The sequence below is a fragment of the Marmota monax genome, unplaced genomic scaffold, assembly GCF_021218885.2.
Source record: "Marmota monax isolate L192 unplaced genomic scaffold, Marmota_monax_Labrador192_F-V1.1 WCK01_AAM20220418_F8-fsc00067, whole genome shotgun sequence".
In the NCBI taxonomy this organism is placed as follows: Eukaryota; Metazoa; Chordata; class Mammalia; order Rodentia; family Sciuridae; genus Marmota; species Marmota monax.
The window spans coordinates 7,645,618-7,662,874 of NW_026695065.1; the positions used below are offsets into that span (position 1 = coordinate 7,645,618).

The following is a 17,257-nucleotide window of genomic DNA, read 5'->3' on the forward strand; positions in this document are numbered from 1 at the left end:
CTTTTATTGTTTTCCTACTTCCATGGGTATACAAAGGAAATAAATGACTCTAATAGGGATGTGAGATTTACCCTACCTGGAAAACAATATACTACACAGTATGAGCACAGCCAATAGGTATAACAGATCTTCCTAAAGATGATAAGTGGTGTCTTCCCACCTATAAATCATAGGGCACACTATCCAATTTCCTATTCCTTGAATGATGGATTTCACAGGGTGTTGTCCGTCATATAATCTATATACTAGTAGTTTTTTTCACTTTCACCTGAAAATGGAGCCGGCAAGGCCATCTGAAGTTAGTATTGAGAAAAGTGGACACAGAAAACATGCTGAGAGAATCAAGTTGCTAAATTTACATTAGTTGGGAAGCATGTTAGATTAATTGTCTTATACTCAACTCTAACCTATATCAAATGTGATAAGTTTCTGCTGAAGGTAAGATGTATCAAACTGGAGATAAGCAAGGATCAGGAGACAAGACTGATTCATGAGGAAATAACAAATTCAAACAGTCACAGAAAGTAATGCAGATAGAAGGACAGGTACTCTCAATAAGAACCAGAGATAATAATAGATAAGATCCCTGAAAATAGGGCAAGTGTAACATTAGGAAAATATGAATTAGAAATTACATTCTGCTCTTCCTAGTAGAAACCTGAAAAATATTGGCTTATATGAGATTTTCTTTTCTTTTATGTCATAAAAAAGCTATTGGTTTTACACTTGAGCTGTTATGGCAGCTCTCAGTGTGTGATGCCCATTTTCAAGCAGGAGAAGTGCCTCCCCAGTCCCCCCGCCTGTGCTGTCCCTGAGAAGGAGGTCTGCCTGACGCCTTTGCAGTCCATGTGTGCTGCTAAGTCCCCAGCTATAAAATTGCATGAAGAGATCCTTACCTACCTCAACCCAAGGTCAGTCTTAGGAAATCCGACTACTGGAGAACCAGAAATGGAAGACTTTCAAGATGTGAACACAAAATACAGCAAGAGCATTCTCTTCCAGATTTTCCTCAACTGGCAGCTGCAATACACTGAGTGCCAGGAACCAGAGGGCTGGTGGGGCATCAGGCCCAGGAATACACCTCCAACATTGATGTTCTACTCTCTGTGGTACCTTGGGTCCCAGGGCCAACACCACGCAGCTGAAAGCAGTCTAGCTTATGTGGGTTCCTGCAGGGAGAGTTTGCATTCAATCAGGTGCATTGTATCAATAGAGAATTCATGAGGGGGAAGCACGGGACTAGAAGGGTGTGCCCTTCAAGTATAGATCAACAGTTGTAGGTAGTAGAAGAACAGAGAGTACACGGGAACACGTGCACTCAATGAGCTGCCAGATCAAGGTGTTCAAGCTAAAGAGAGCTGACTGGAAACTAAACCACCTGGATAAATGCCCAACAGAAGAAATACCAATCATCCTATGAAACTACAGTCCTCATGTGGACTACTAGATAAACAATGTCCCGTCCCCAAGCTGAAAAGTTTCTCCAAACAGCTTTTCCTAGGGAACCCACCAGGTAAAGGCCCTGCCAAAGGCCAGTAACCACCTGCTCCTATCAGCCTGGATCCAGGATGCCCAGAGTAGTTCCATGGTACCAGGTTCTCACAGTTTTATCAGCATGTGTTTTTCAAATATGTGATTTGTAAAAACTTTCTCCATTCTGTGGGTTGTCTTCACTTTGTTAATGGTGTCCTTTGAAATATATATGTAGTATTTGAATGATGTCCAAGACACATATTTTTTCTTTTGTTGCTTGTGTTTTTTAGTAGCTTAGCCTAGACACCATTGCTAATCCAAGGTCAGGGAATATTTATGCATATCTTTCTTCTAAGAATTTTTACAGTTTTCATTCTCACAATGATCTTTTGTATATTTTGAGCTGATTTTTATATTTAATGTGAAGTGGAGGTCCAACTTCATTCTTTTCCATGTAGGTACCTACTTGTCCCACCACCTATTCTTGAAAAGACTATTCTTTCCTCATGGTACTTTTCTCAACATCTTGCTAAAACTCCCTGATTCTCACTGGATCTTTCTTACTGGGGCATGATGCTGTTGAAACAGGCAAAGTGAGAGAAAAGAGAAAAGGATTGTTACCATTATTTCCACTTGGTTGAATCTGTGACCTTGCAGACGTCTAGTACCTTGACGTCTCCATAATTTTTGTTGTTGTTCTATTTAGATATACATGGAAGTAGCAGCGTATTTTGACATATTATACATACATGGAGTATAATTTCTCTATATACTTTTCTATCTAACATCATTCTTCTTTTATCTTCCCTTCACTCCTCTTCCAACTTCAACCCTTGATACATCATTTCACTCTCATTTCTCTCTATAATAACTCTTATTAAATCATATCATTTGTCTGTCTTCTCCATTAAACTGTAAATTCTAAGGCACAGACTTACACTGTTGTAAGAGTGTCCAGCATATAGAAAACCCTAAAAAAATCTTGTTGAAAGAAGAAATGAATGGTTGAGATACAAACTATATGTGTCAAAGGAATCTGGGTGGGGGCAAGGAGAAACACAGTGAGCTGGAGCAGCTACAGAAGATTTAATGCTGGTGGTAGAAATTGAACTGGTTTTTGAGGACTAGCTAGGAACTGGAACTAATTGAGGTTATTCCAGGATTAGGATTAGTACAAGCAAAAACTTGCAATATTTTTAGGTAAGAATGTACATTGTGTATGAAGTAGGACTATAAGAAATCCAAATTGTTTGGTTGAGCTGCAACAGTGGGAGGGGCTAGGAAACCAGAACGCATTCATGGTCAGCAATTGAAAGTCTTGAATGAGAGACATATTCCTAGTAGGAGTCCATGTCATAGACGTTAGTAAAGGTAAGGTTAGTAAGGAAAGAAGTCATAAAGAAAATCCATAAGTCTAATGAGTAATAGCCAAAGTCTGGAAAACAGGCATCAGCTATTGGAAATCAGACAGCTCTGTCATATGTCTGAGAGTGGAAACTATTCGTCTACTTCTTCTCAGTCAGGACAGTTTTCTCAAGACTTTACAATTCTTTCCTTCTTTATCTTAAAACCTTTGCCTGACATCTGACAGAAAAAGTGCATTTCAAAATAAGTTGGAGATAATGTTAGAGACAGAAAGGTCTGATTTTGAAAAGCCTCAGAAACCTGGAAGGGAAGTTTAGATTTAATGTGGTAGTAAACCAAGTATATGTCCATTTCCTAAAGGGGTGACAAAATAGAAGCCATGTTTTAGGAAAATTTGTCAAGTTATGAAATGTAGGATGAATTCATTATAATAGACTTTTCACTCTAATTTTAAATTAGTGTTGGAGTCATATTAGCATTTATATAACACAGGAAGAAGTTATTTCCTAAATAACATGTTCATTTTTAAAAAAATAAACCCACAAAATGTCAGCATTTTCCCTGTAATCATATCAAATTCAATATGTACTCTTTTTACACATGAAAGTTGGATTTTAAGTCAACAAAGTTATGTATTAAAATGAGAAGGATATACACTACATCCATATTTTCTTGTTTTACTTTATTCACAAATGTGAATTTATCAAATTGACCTGAAGTACAGCAAATGTAGAAATTAATAATTTTTTAAAAGTCTTTTCCATCTGTTTTGAGGGAAGAAGTCAAACCACCAGAGAGAGAAACTTTCTCTGAATGATTTAATCATATTGCATAGTATGGGAAAAGAGGCTTAGTAAGGACTTTAAAACTTATCTAACAGGGAGACCCATATTTAAGCCTACAGATTCTATAATAGAAATGTGTTGACTTTGATGGATTCTATAATTGCTTAGTTGTGTTCTTTTCTACTATTTTCTAACATAAAAATTGTAATTTTTTAAAGAAAATAGATTGACTTGAGTTCTAAATTTGGGTAGTTAAGAGAAAGATTCCACATGTATTTGTATTACAAGCTGATTAAGAAGTTTTCTGTGTTTGGAATACAATGATATATCCAAATTACAATACTCTAATCATGGTCATTGTTAAATAGCTCCCAAAAAACCTGCTTTAAAGCAGAAGTGAGCATGTCCAAGTCCATAGAATCACACAACTTCCTAGATTTAAAGTGTAGATAGACATACTACCCATTTATAGACATGATCAGCAGGACCAGATGACAGAGAGACAGAGCCACTCCAAGTATTAATTTTACTCATTAGAGTTTGATGTATTTGCTTATTTTTCATTCTTATGGGATAAAATTCCAATTGCCAGAAGGCAGTGTTGTGGGAGAGAGGATTTACTAGTACTCCCTTAACTATCTGCTACTTCTGATACCAGCGACTGATCACTAGTGAATCCCTTGCAGTTGTCAAGAGTTCTGTGTGTGTGTGTATGTGTGTGTGCATGCTTGCATGTGCCAATGGCAAAAGGATCCACTTCTGAATTTATGATCCAGTGCTAATGCAGGCCCTGCTATTTTGTTAGTGAAAAACTAAACACTATTCAATATTTATTGTATATATTCATGGGTTTTCAAAATCAACATTTGGGAAAATGTCTAACAGTGATTGTCACTCAGCTACTTTTAATTTATGCTTAATAAACCCTATTCAAAAGAAGGTACTATATGATTTCATCGAGCTTATCAGGGAATGTGTTTTGGGTCTCATATCACATCAGAGTACTCTGCTTTAGGAAAATGATTCATTTTTATTTTTATATCCATGAGAGATTAATTGCTTTTGGTATTTTTATTAGAAAAAAATCATAAAACAAGCACACTTGAATTTTTGCAATTTAAAAAACTCCAAGTTCATCACTAAACATTTTTAAATCTTCAGAAATATGTTTCCCTCAAATATACATGATGATGAGCTCATTCCAAATGCTTTAAGTTAAATTAGAGTAGTATTTTTATTTAGTAAATTACATGGAAGCCTGTAGATGCTATCTTAATTTAAGAAATGAATCTTCATAAGTGATTTGTGCTTTTTATATATCCCTACATTTTATTAAATATAATTAGACAATGTTCAAATATGAATATGATATTAAGACTTAGGATAAGTGACATGCCTTTCCCACTAGCATATTATTCAAATGATATAGAGCCTACTGCTTTTCTGGTCAGAATGACAGATAATGACTTTGTACAAGCTAATTTGAAATTGGATCCTTAATTTTCATTCATTTAATTACAAAGCAGCATTATAAAATCCCTACCAAAATAGTTCACATAGCAGTTCGAAATGAGGAAGCTTTTATGTGAGAGCACATTGTGTAAGCTTGGTCAGTCGCCAAAAGTGGTAGGATTTTGCTGAGCAAGTCATGGCATTATTAGAGGATGCTGGCATAAACAGAAATGCAGATCAGTAAATGAAATGGAGGATAGAAAGAAACCAATAAAGATGGTGTATTAAAAAAGTTGAATGTAGCTTATTAGAATACACATTTAATAGTTCAGTGTGAGTAAAGACCTGAGGAAATGACCTTTCATTTCAGCATAAAAAAATATAATTATAATTTATTCCAACTGTGCTCTTTTACAATAATACAGGATCATTTAGACTTGCTCATGAAAATGGTTTTATTGATAAACTGGCACTAATAATAAAGTAACTCTTCGTAATACCAAAATGTTGACTGGTAGAGAACTTTGCAGAAATGAAGAGGAGACTTTTGAGAGGAGCTATGTGAAAAATAAATGTAAAAGATGGAGAAAGAGAAGAAGAGCTATATCTTCCAGGAAAATACAATAATAGAGAAAACAATATACCAGGAAAAACGATCCAGCTCGTTACTGTGATATTTATAATATCTGTTGCAAAACTCAGATTTTGGAACAGAAATAGCATGACCATGAAATTCCTCACAACATTTTGCATGTTCAATTAAAAACATGATATTATTTCATTTTCTATTTATCTATTGAATTGTTTATAATTTATCTATTGAATTGTTTATAATCAGATACTTTGCATGAAACAGACTTCATCCCTATATATAATTGAATGTATCACAGGACACATATGTTAGTTACAGCACATGGGAAGTGAGGTGGCTGGGATCCCAAATTTTTGGATCTTTTTTTTTTTTAGTTTATTTTTTTTAATTTTTTTTTAATTTTTTATTGTTGGTTGTTCAAAACATTACAAATCTCTTCATGCTGCTTGTCCTGTAACAGGTTTCTGAGGAGAATATATAGCACAGAGGAGACACTGCCAAGTGAACGCTGCCTTCTAGCTAGAGCTATGGTCTCAAATCTTTCTATAGTCTCAGGTTAAATTGAGCTGGATCATGTATGAATGAAGATGGCTCTATTTATCCAACTCTAAGGAAGCAAAGGGAGTTTAGAGTCATTTTTCTAGATACTATTCCTTGACCCAACCCTTTCCTTTGCCCTCACTCTGATAGTGAGAGAACAGGTAAAGCGAAAATCTGCCCTGACAATCTTAAAGTGGTTGCTGAAACTGCCTCCTGTGCCTTTAGACACTGACCTTATGTGTTTATTTGGCTTTACAGGAACAAAAGTATGGGGGCTCTCAACTTGGAAGGGGTTCATCTTCCCACATCCCTTCCATGTGAATACATCTGAACCTTAAACTTTACTTTGTTTCTCACACCAAAAAACCTCTCTCTTAAGAATTATGTGTTCTTTACCCTTGTTAGAGAGTTGTTACTTCCAGAAGATGGAGTTGTTGGGGAAATATTTGACCTTTCCCAGCAGTTATAGTGTGCCACTGATAATAATTAGGACTAAAAGTGAAGAATAATTAGACAACTCTTGTTTAAGTTATTCTTCTTAATTCAAGGACACAAATTTTATCTAACACTTCTTTGACTTGGTGCATATAAAGTAGCAGAAACATTTTTTTTTTCAGTTCTGTATCCATTTCCATCACCAAGTTGTTATTTTGTAGTAAGCAATTTCTCTAAATAGGAATACACACATCATGGTACATATATGGAAAAATATCAATTTGTTAATTGGTCTGGCTTTTGAAAACTAGTTTTGCAGTGATTCTCTGCGATGCATGTTCACTGTTTCTATCAACACCCATTTGCTGAGCATTGACCACTCATGTATATGGCTTCAAAATGGACTTCTAACTTCAAAAACAATCTAGTATTCAAGATCAACACATCAAATAAAAAACTTACAAAACAGAAAGACTATGATAAATTTCATTAAGATATATAGAAGGAATATGAAATGCATGTTAGAAATAAGAGCTATTATTTGGAGAGAAATGAATCTCCATATGGAAGAGGTAGAAATAGAGGCTTGAGACATGCAGGATTTCACAATAGTTGGAATTTCACAAATATAGTCTAATACAGTAATTGTCACTTTGTAGTTGGAGTATAAGCAACATCAGCATCACCTGGGAACTTGTTAGAAATACAAATCATCAGCCTCATCTCAGATGTAATGAATCGTAAACTTTGGGGATGGAGTTCAGCAATCTGATTTATCAGCTTTCTACATGATTCTGATGCATGTTAGAATCTGAAGATAATTGGTCTAATCAGTCCATAAGGCTATACCCATTGACTGGCTTATGTAACAAGGCACAAAATAGACACTCAAGGAATAGACATAAATTTATTATTATTATTATTATCATTATTATTATTATTTTAGTATTATAATTATTTTCAGTACTAGGGATTGAACTCAGGTCCTCATGCATGCTAGGCAAGCACTCCATCACTGAGCCATATCCCTAGCCCCTCTTTAAAATTTTGAGATAGAATCTCACTAAATTGCTGAGGCTAGCCTTGAACTTGAGATTCTCCAGTCTTAGCCTCCTAGAGTAGCTGGTCTGTGCCACCTTGTCCAGCTCACAGTTCTTATTATTCAAGTATTCCACAGTGGTGTATGCCGTAATCCCAGCAACATGGGAGTTTGAAGCCATTCAAGGCCAGCCTTGGCAATTTAGCAAGACCCTAAGCAATTTAGTGAGACCCTGTCTCAAAAGAAAAAATAGAAGGGGCTGGGGATGTGTATCACTGGTAAAACACCCTTGGGTTCAATACCCAGGTTTTAAATTTTTTTTCAATAAAATTAGAGTAGCAATCTTAGGAGGCACCCTATGAAAGAAACCTAATAAGAGAAAGTCATTACTAAGGACTTATTTGAGGCACCCAAGTCCAACACCATAATGATAGGTAGATATTATAGAGACCTCCTACCTGAGTGGAGAGATCCAGGGTAGACAAAGTGGAGTTTTGCTAATTTTCATCTCTTTCCCTTTGTCAACATGGACATTTTCATTCCTTTGGTCCATATGGCAATCAGTTTTAAGAAATCAGAAAAGATACTAGATCAGGGAGCCAGAATAAGGAAATATAGAACTAAATATATATATATAGAGAGAGAGAGAGAATATAGAACTAAAGAATCAGATATAAAATATAGAACTAAAGAATCAAAATAAAAGCCCTTTCATATGTCAGCTTTCAGGGAACAATAACACAAACAAATGGCCACTTCATTTATCCTGCTTTGAGTTTTTTGAGCATCCTTGATGTGTATATTTGTAGTTTTCATCACATTTAGAAAATGTTTGGCTGCTATTTCATCAAATATTTTTTCTTCTCCCTAGGGTTTTCTAGCACTCCAATTACTGGGAAGTTAGACTATTTGATGTGGTTACTGAGGCTCCTTTAAAAAAAAAAAAAAAAAAAAAAACTTCAGTGTTTTTCCCTTGCTCTGTGCTTCAGTTTGCAAAGTTTTTATTGCTATGTCTTCAAGGTCACTGATCTTTTCTTCTGCAGTGTCTAAGGCTATCAATCCCACATAAGGAAATTTTCATTCAGATATTGTATTTTCACTGTTGTTAAGTTCTATGTGGTCTTTTTTATATCTTGCATTTCTCTTCTCATTGTGTTCCTAGTTTTGTTTATTTTGTTTTTTACTTCTATAAGTGCTATGAAATGTATGTAGCTCTTTCAGTGTCTATGTTGGCAAATTCCATCATGTTTCATTTCAGGATCTGTTTTCCTTCTGCTGATGGGCCACATTTTTCTACTTCTTTTCATATATAACAATTATTTTACTGAGTGGCAGATATTATGAATTTTATGTTGTCAATGGCTAGAATTTATAGTGTTCCTTCAAAAACCACAGGACTTCATCTTAAAGCTTATGGAGCTTGTAGTTAAGCCTTTTTTAGCCCTAGTACTAAGGTCTGATCTTCTGAGATCTCTACCAAATGCCATAGGCATTTGGTCAGTTGGAACTAAAATTATCCCCAGACCTGTGTGAACTCTTGAAACTAGCTTACAGCTACTGGGTACTTGTTCTTTTGGTACAGTTGTTCCTTGACCAACCTGAAAGGGTATCAATCTAACAGATTGGTTTCAGCCAAAGACTAAGAGAGAATCCTGTGCAGATTTCTGGAGCCATTTCTCTATAAATTCTCTTCTCTCCAATAGTCTGCCTCACAAGTTCTAGTTGCACTGTGCTCCCTTAATCCTGATCTCTGTCTCCTCAACTCAGTGAGTATTCCCTCTCCCTGTTCTCACTGTCCAGAAGATGTCTCCAGCAGGAAATCAAGATTATAAAGCTCTCCTCATTTATCTCACTCTTCTCAAGGCTCAAAATCCTGCATAACCTGTTGCCCAATGTCAGAAAAAACTTGCATCATATATTTGCACATCTTTCTAGTTGTTTATGGAAAGAAGGTAAATCCTGTAGGAGACATTTTTCAAGGGTATAAGCAGAAGCCCCCCACCTGAGCACTATAAAAAACGTGTGTTATGGCTTAGATATGAGGTATCTCCCCAAAGCTCATGTGCAAAATAATGCAAGAAGGTTTAGAGGTGAAATTATTAGGTTATGAGAACCTTAACCCAATCAGTGAATTAATTGCCTGATAGTATTAACTGAGTGGTAACTGAAGGCAGATAGGGTGTGGCTGGAGAAAGTGGGTCATTGAAGGCATGCCTTGGGGTATATACTTTTTATCTGGAGAGTGGAGGCTCTCTCTCTGCTTTCTGTTAATCATGTGAGCCAGTTCCTTCTGCCATACTCTTCCACCATGATGTTCTGCCTCACCTTGAGCCCTAAGGAATGGAGCGGCTGTCTATGGACTGAGACCTCTGAAACCATGAGCCCCCAGATAAACATTTCCTTCTCTAAAATTGTTCTTTTGGGGTATTTTGGTCACAGCAGTGAAAAATCTAACTAAAACAACATATAAGAAAAATATAGCCACAAATATAAAGAACTTAAGGATGGGGACCTGAGAGAACTGTGCTGATATATATTTAGTAAATATCTTTTGGAGTAGATAATTGTTTCCCACTGTACTCTGCTTGGTTTTAAAGTTCTGCCCCCAAGTGACTAAACATTCTGGACATTAATAAATAATTGCTGCAGATATTAAGTGCTTCTGAAGGAATGCCTAATTTATTCTCCTTATCAACAAATGAGATAAAATGTATCATTTGTATTATCTAGTAGATTTTTCTATTTTTATGAGAGCATTTTTATTATGATATTTATAATGCTTCTTATTTTAAAAAAATGTGGCATTTATACACACTGGAGTATTACTCTGCATTAAAAAATGACAAAATCATAGAATTTGCAGGGAAATGGATGGCATTAGAGCAGATTATGCTAAGTGAAGCTAGCCAATCCCTAAAAAACAAATGCCAAATGTCTTCTTTGATATAAGGAGAGTAACTAAGATCAGAGTAGGGACGAAGAGCAGGAGAAGAAGATTAACATTTAACAGGGATGAGAGGTGGGAGGGAAAGGGAGAGAGAAGGGAAATTGCATGGAAGTGGAAGGAGACCCTCAGGGTTATACAGTGGAGGGGGTAGAGAGAGAGGAGGGGAGGGGAGGGGAGAGGTGGGGAGGGGGGAGGGGGGAGGATGGGAAAGGCAGCGGAGCACAATAGACACTAGTATGGCAATATGTAAATCAATGGATGTGTAACTGATGTGATTCTGCAATCTGTGTATGGGGTGAAGGTGGGAGTTCATAACCCACTTGAATCAAAGTGAGGAGAACAACCAACAATAAAAAATTAAAAAAAAAATAAAACTTCAAACAATACAGAAATATATATATAATAGAAAAATAAAATCTTTCAATTTTATCTCATTCACTGTTAGCAGTTTAGTATACATATCTATACCTGTATCTATCTATTTATCTAATCTATATCCATATGTATCTATTAATGACAAAAGTAGACTTTTCTACCAGTGTCTGGTCCCACCAGAGAATTAATAACAGGACTTTTTCTACTATGCCACCACCATAACTCTGCCTTGGGAGACTCACCAGAGACTTGGGCTATTGCCAAGGAGAATATTCACAAGGATAGTTTGGATAGGGCCCAGAAAGTCTTAGGGCCTAATTCTGGATCAGTAGCAGTGAGAATCACAAGTAGATCTTAAAGCAACATTTTTTCTCTCAGGTAAAAAATGACATAACTCAGAAGTGGTGTTGTACCTAGGAAAGCAGCGGAAGATAATTCTTTGTGCACACCATGGAGAGAAGCTCCAGCTCTTCTGTAAGGAGGTTGGGAAACTAATTTTCTGGTTTTGTGAACATTCTCAGGAACACTGTGGTTACCATACATTTCTCATGGAGGAGGTCACCCAGGAGTATCAGGAAATGTTTCAGGAGTCTCTGAAGAAGTTGAGGAAAGAGCAGCAGGAAACTGAGAGGCTAAGAGCTATTATCAGAGAGAAGAGGGCATCCTGGAAGAATCAGATGGAGCCTGAGAGACACAGGATTGAGACAGAGTTTAATCAGCTGCAAAGTATCCTAAACAAAGAGGAGGAGTAGGAAGTAATGAAATTGGAGAAGGAGGAAGGATCTGAGTATTATAGAGAAAGCTGAAGGTGAGCTAATCCACCAGAGCCAGTCACTGGGAGAGCTAATTTCGATCTGGAGAGTTAATGCCGAGGCTCAGTATTGGATCTGCTGCAGGTTGTAAGTAATGTCATGGAAAGGAGTAAGTTCTGGACCCCGAGGAAGCCCAAATTCTCCAGACCAAGCTGAGAAGTATGTTTCAAGTCCAAGATCTGAAAAAGATCCTGCAGATGTTTTGAGATTCGACAGATATGCAGAGCTACTGGGTAGACATGACTCTGAATCCCCATATGGCTAATTTAAATCTTGTCCTGTCTAAAAATTGGAGACAGGTGGGATTCATGGGTACTAAGCTATCTGGACCTTCTGGTTTGGAAGAACATTGTGACTGTAGTGTCCTGGCTCTTAGCTCTTCTCCTTAGGAAAATACTACTGAGAGGTAGATGTGACCAGTAAGACTACCTGGATACTGGGGAGTGTGCAATAATTCCATGGGACCTAACTTTTCTTTCAAGACAGTTTGCTAAAAACCAGAATGCTTATTCCAGACACCACCACAGAATGGATACTGGGTGATTGGGTTGCAGCATAAATGTGAAGAGAGAGCCTGTGTAGAGTCTTCCATTTTCCTACTCCTCTCTAGGACTGTGCCCACTTGCCACATTGGGATTTTTTAGACTAGGATGACGCTGTCTTATTTTATAATGTCATGAATCATGACTTGCCTATCTACACTCTCTCTAAATATTACTTTTCTACTGCCATTTGTCCATACTTTAATCCTTACAACAGTATAGTCCCAAGGACCCTACATCCCCTAAGTTTTTTGACATCCTGTGGCCCCTACCAACAGTTAAGTAGTACCATTCACCCTGTGGCTTATCTGCATTTGAGTCTCCTTTCTGATCTCTTTTGTGTTCTCACTCCTTTTCTGTTGAACATTCATTCACTCAATAGTAGGGTAGTCACATGATAATAATGGTGAACATCCTTGACAGATGTTAAAGTAGGATGGGGGAGCTTTCAACATTTTATCATCAAGCATATATGGCATTAGATGGAAATTTTTTTTTCATTGATGCATGGACCAAATCTAAGAAATGTTTTTCTATTAATTGGCTGCAAGTTTTTGTATTGAATGAAATATGAATTCAACAGATTTCCTATAATTATTGAGATAACTGTGTGTCATTTTTACTGTTATCAGGGACAAGTACATTGATTTATTTCCATTGTTAAATCTACCACAAATTCCTGAAATAAATTATTATTAATTGTTGGAGGCAAATAATTAATTAGGTTTTATTTCCATCTATGTTTATAAAAGAAATTGGCCTGTAACTTTACATTCTTGTAATTTCTTTTATAAAATGCAATAATGAGCAAAGAAATTACTGTAATTATATAAAGGATTGAGTGCTAAATACAAACCATTGTCATTTCTATGGCTTTAAGTTCACATTAAAGGAAGAGCTTTTAACTTCAGCCTTCATTATAAACTCTACCACAACCTTCATCCTTAACCTTAAAAATTTAAGGGTGGCAAACAAAAAATGAAAAAGAAATATACTTTCCAAGTTAATTGAAGTTTAAAAAAAGGAAAGGAAAAAAAAAACTAAGCAGGGGGTGGGGGGACTGAGAAGAAAATGATCCATCCAGTACAGATTTTTTCTTTGGAATGGAACACAAATGCAGAGAGAAGATACTGAATGTACTTTTAGAAAGAGGTTGATTTATTCCAGCTTCTCCATACCCCCTTTTCTTTATGTCCAAGTACAAATAGCTGGTGAATGAGTAGCTGTGATTTAGGTGGAAAAGTGCCATATTCTTTATTTTTTGTTTTTCTTCTTCTTCTCCTTCTCCTTTTCCTATCCACTTTCTGAACCAACCAGAAAAGAAATTATAAATTTGATGTGAGGATAGACACTAAGATCAAGATGGCTGTCTAACACTGTAGCCAAGAGCCACCAGGGCTATTAAGTGCTTCAAATGTGAATAATTTGAATGAAATGTGCTGTAAGTATAAAATAAATACTGGATTTTGATTGAAAATTACATTAAATATTTCAATAAAGCTTATATGTTGCAGTGATTATATTTTGAATATTTGGGGTTAAATAAAATGTATTACTCAAATCGAAGAAAGAAGAAAAAAAAAAAGGAAACCAAGGCTCCTTGGCATAGACACACTCTCTCAACTAGTTTGCTAGTATTGATAAAACTTTTGTCTCCCTCACAGTCCTCACCAATAGAGTACTTGATGTCTTCAATGTGATTCTCTCCTATTATCCATATTGCCCTAGGTATACTCTATTAGTCTCTAATTTATGACCACCTCCAATAACTTGCCCTTCATACCTAGCTATACACAGACTCTCCTGCCCAAGTGACTCTAATCTCATCTCTTCTCAGGGCTAGGAGTTGAGTGGATAGACAGGATCCTTTCCCCTTCTATTTCCTTTGTGAGCTTTGTATTGCCATGAACTCAAAGTTTTGCTTTCCAGAAGGACTTCCCTCTTGTTTCTCCACAGACTCAAAGAAAAAACAAAATAAAAAAATTAAAAGTATATTAGCTTTTATATAACAGGATAGTGTATATATATATATATGTATATATATATATATATATATGTGTGTGTGTGTGTGTGTGTGTATGTATATTAATATATTTCCCTTTTAATTCTTGCTATATACTAAGTCAATTTGCATCCAAACCATGTAGATGGCTCTGAATGACTGTGAAAAGGGTCAGGAAGTTCAGAAAGTTGAAAAGAAGAAAAAGCACAAAGAATAAGTTCAACATCATATTCTGCAGTCTTACAAGCAACTAAAATATAAAAGTGCTTCATAATATTATCACACCACTACATTGTATACATTGCCATAATATAACTGACCAGTCTCTTATTGAGGCACACAATTAAAGGGAAAAAAAAAACCTTGGATCTGCACAGACATTTGTTTTATAGGAAAAATTTCTGAAAGTGGAGATGCTAGATCAAAAGATATATAATAATTATGTTTAAATGATATCAAATTGCCATCCAGAAAGATTTACCAATCTACACTTGGATAAAAAGTATATGAGAATATTGATACTGGGTATTAAAAATTTTATCTATATTTTCCAATCTAATAGAATAAATGCCAAATTTTTAAAATTCTATTTTTATTAGTAGTAGTTTGAAAATATTATCATATGTATAGGATACTTATACCCCTTCTTACATAAATTTCCATTCATATCATTTGTGCACATTTATTTAATTTGGTTGTTACTCCTTTTCTTTGTTAATATATAGCAGCTCTATATATGTGTACCAATATTAACCCTTTAGATGTTATATATTGCTTATATATTACAAGAATTTTTTGGCTTGACATTGTATTTTCTCATTTATTTACAGAAAGTCTTTTGCTATGTAAATATTAATTCATTCAACAAATATTTATTGAGAAGCTACTACATACCAGCCACTACTCTGTGCACTGAAGGATTTTATATTCTAAAGGAGAAGTAGGAAAATGAACAACTAAACAAGAAGTGTACAGACTCACTGTGTGATGAAAATAAATAGGGTGGCAAGAAGTAAATAGGAGAGGAAGGTCAGTTAAGGTCTTACCAAGATGACTGTTGAGGTACAACCTGACATATGAAAATGAGGCAGGAAGTAAAAGATATAAGCAGTCGAGGGGCACTGTGGGCTTAGAGAAAAGTTGGGGTAAAGTAACAATAATCTCTAGGTTCAAAGGTAGAAAAGAGTTTGAAAAGGGAAGGGAAAGGAGATGAGAAAAGGAAAGACAGTATAATGAATCAGATATAACTTCCCTATGTTTGTATAAGAATACACTGCTAGTGAAACTCCACATCATGTACAACCACAAGAAGTGGATCCTAATTAGAATAAGTGATATTCCATGAATGTATACTATATCAAAATACCCTCTACTCTCATGAATATATAAAAAGAACAAATTTACATTTTTTTTAAAAGAAAAGAGTTTGATATGTTCAAGGACAAAATGAGAAGCCTGGTCACCAGAACCTAGTGTGGAACAGATAAAATGAATGAGGTTGAAGAGGAGGGTAGGTGTCAGATGAGGCTAGATCTTAGGCTAGATCTCTAAGAGTAACAGAGAGAGACCCAGAATAGCTAAAGCAATCCTTAGCACCAAAAGTGAAGCAGGTGGCATCCTATACCAGGCCTTAAACTATATTACAGAGCAATAGAAACGAAAACAGCATGGTATTGGCACCAAAGCAGACTGGTAGACCAATTGTACAGAATAGAGGACACAGAGACTAACCCACAAAATTACAATTATCTTACATTAGACAAAGGCGCCAAGAATATACATTGGAGAAAACATAGCCTCTTCAACAAATGGTGCTGGGAAAACTGGAAATCCATATACAACAAAATGAGATTAAACCCCTATCTCTCACCATGCATAAAACTCAACTCAAAATAAATCAAGAACTTAGGAATACAACCAGAGGCCCTGTGTCTAATAGAAGAAAAAGTAGGCCCTAATCTTCATCATGTGGGATTGGGCCCCAACTTCCTTAATAATACTCCTGTGGCACAAGAATTAAGATCAAGAATCATTAAATGGGATGGACTCAAACTAAAAAGTTTCTTCTCAGCAAAAGAAACCATCTGTGAGGTGAACAGAGAACCTACATCCTGGGAGCAAATCTTTACCCCTCACACACCAGATAGAGCACTCATCACTAGGGTATATTAAGAACTCAAAAAGCTAAACACCAAAAAAAAAAAATAACCCAATCAATAAATGGGCCAAGGAACTGAACAGACACTTCTCAGAAGGTGATGTATGATCAATCAACAAATACATGAAAAAATGTTCACCATCTCTAGCAATTAGAGAAACACAAATCAAAACTACTCTAAGATTTCATCTCACTCCAGTCAGAATGGCAGCTGTTATGCATACAAACAACAATAAGTGTTGGAGAGGATGTGGGGGAAAAGGCACACTCATACATTGCTGGTGGGACTGCAAATTGGTGCAGCCAATATGGAAAGCAGTATGTAGATTTCTTGGAAAATTGGGAATGGAACCACTATTTAACCCAGCTATCCCTCTCCTTGGTCTATACCCACAGGACTTAAAAACAGCATACTACAGGGACACAGCCACATCAATGTTTACAGCAGCACAATTCACAATAGCTAAACTGTGGAGCCAACCTAGATGCCCTTCAATAGATGAATGGATAAAAAAATGTGTCATATATACACAATGGAATATTACTCAGCAATAAAAGAGAATAAAATCATGGCATTTGCAGGTAAATGGATGGAGTTAGAGAAGATAATGCTAAGCAAAGTTATCCAATCCCAAAAAAACAAATGCTGAATGTTTTCTTTATATAAGGAGGCTGATTCATAGTGGGATAGGGAGCAGTAGCATGGGAGGAATAGATGAACTCTAGATAGGGCAGTGGGA

At 36.0% G+C, this 17,257-nt stretch overlaps 1 pseudogene; it reads left to right on the forward strand.

Moving 5' to 3' along the window:
* Nucleotides 1-756: 756 nt before the first annotated feature.
* LOC124081607 (tripartite motif-containing protein 6-like) lies at nt 757-12,755 on the forward strand (annotated as a pseudogene).
* The last annotated feature ends 4,502 nt before the right edge of the window (nt 12,756-17,257 follow it).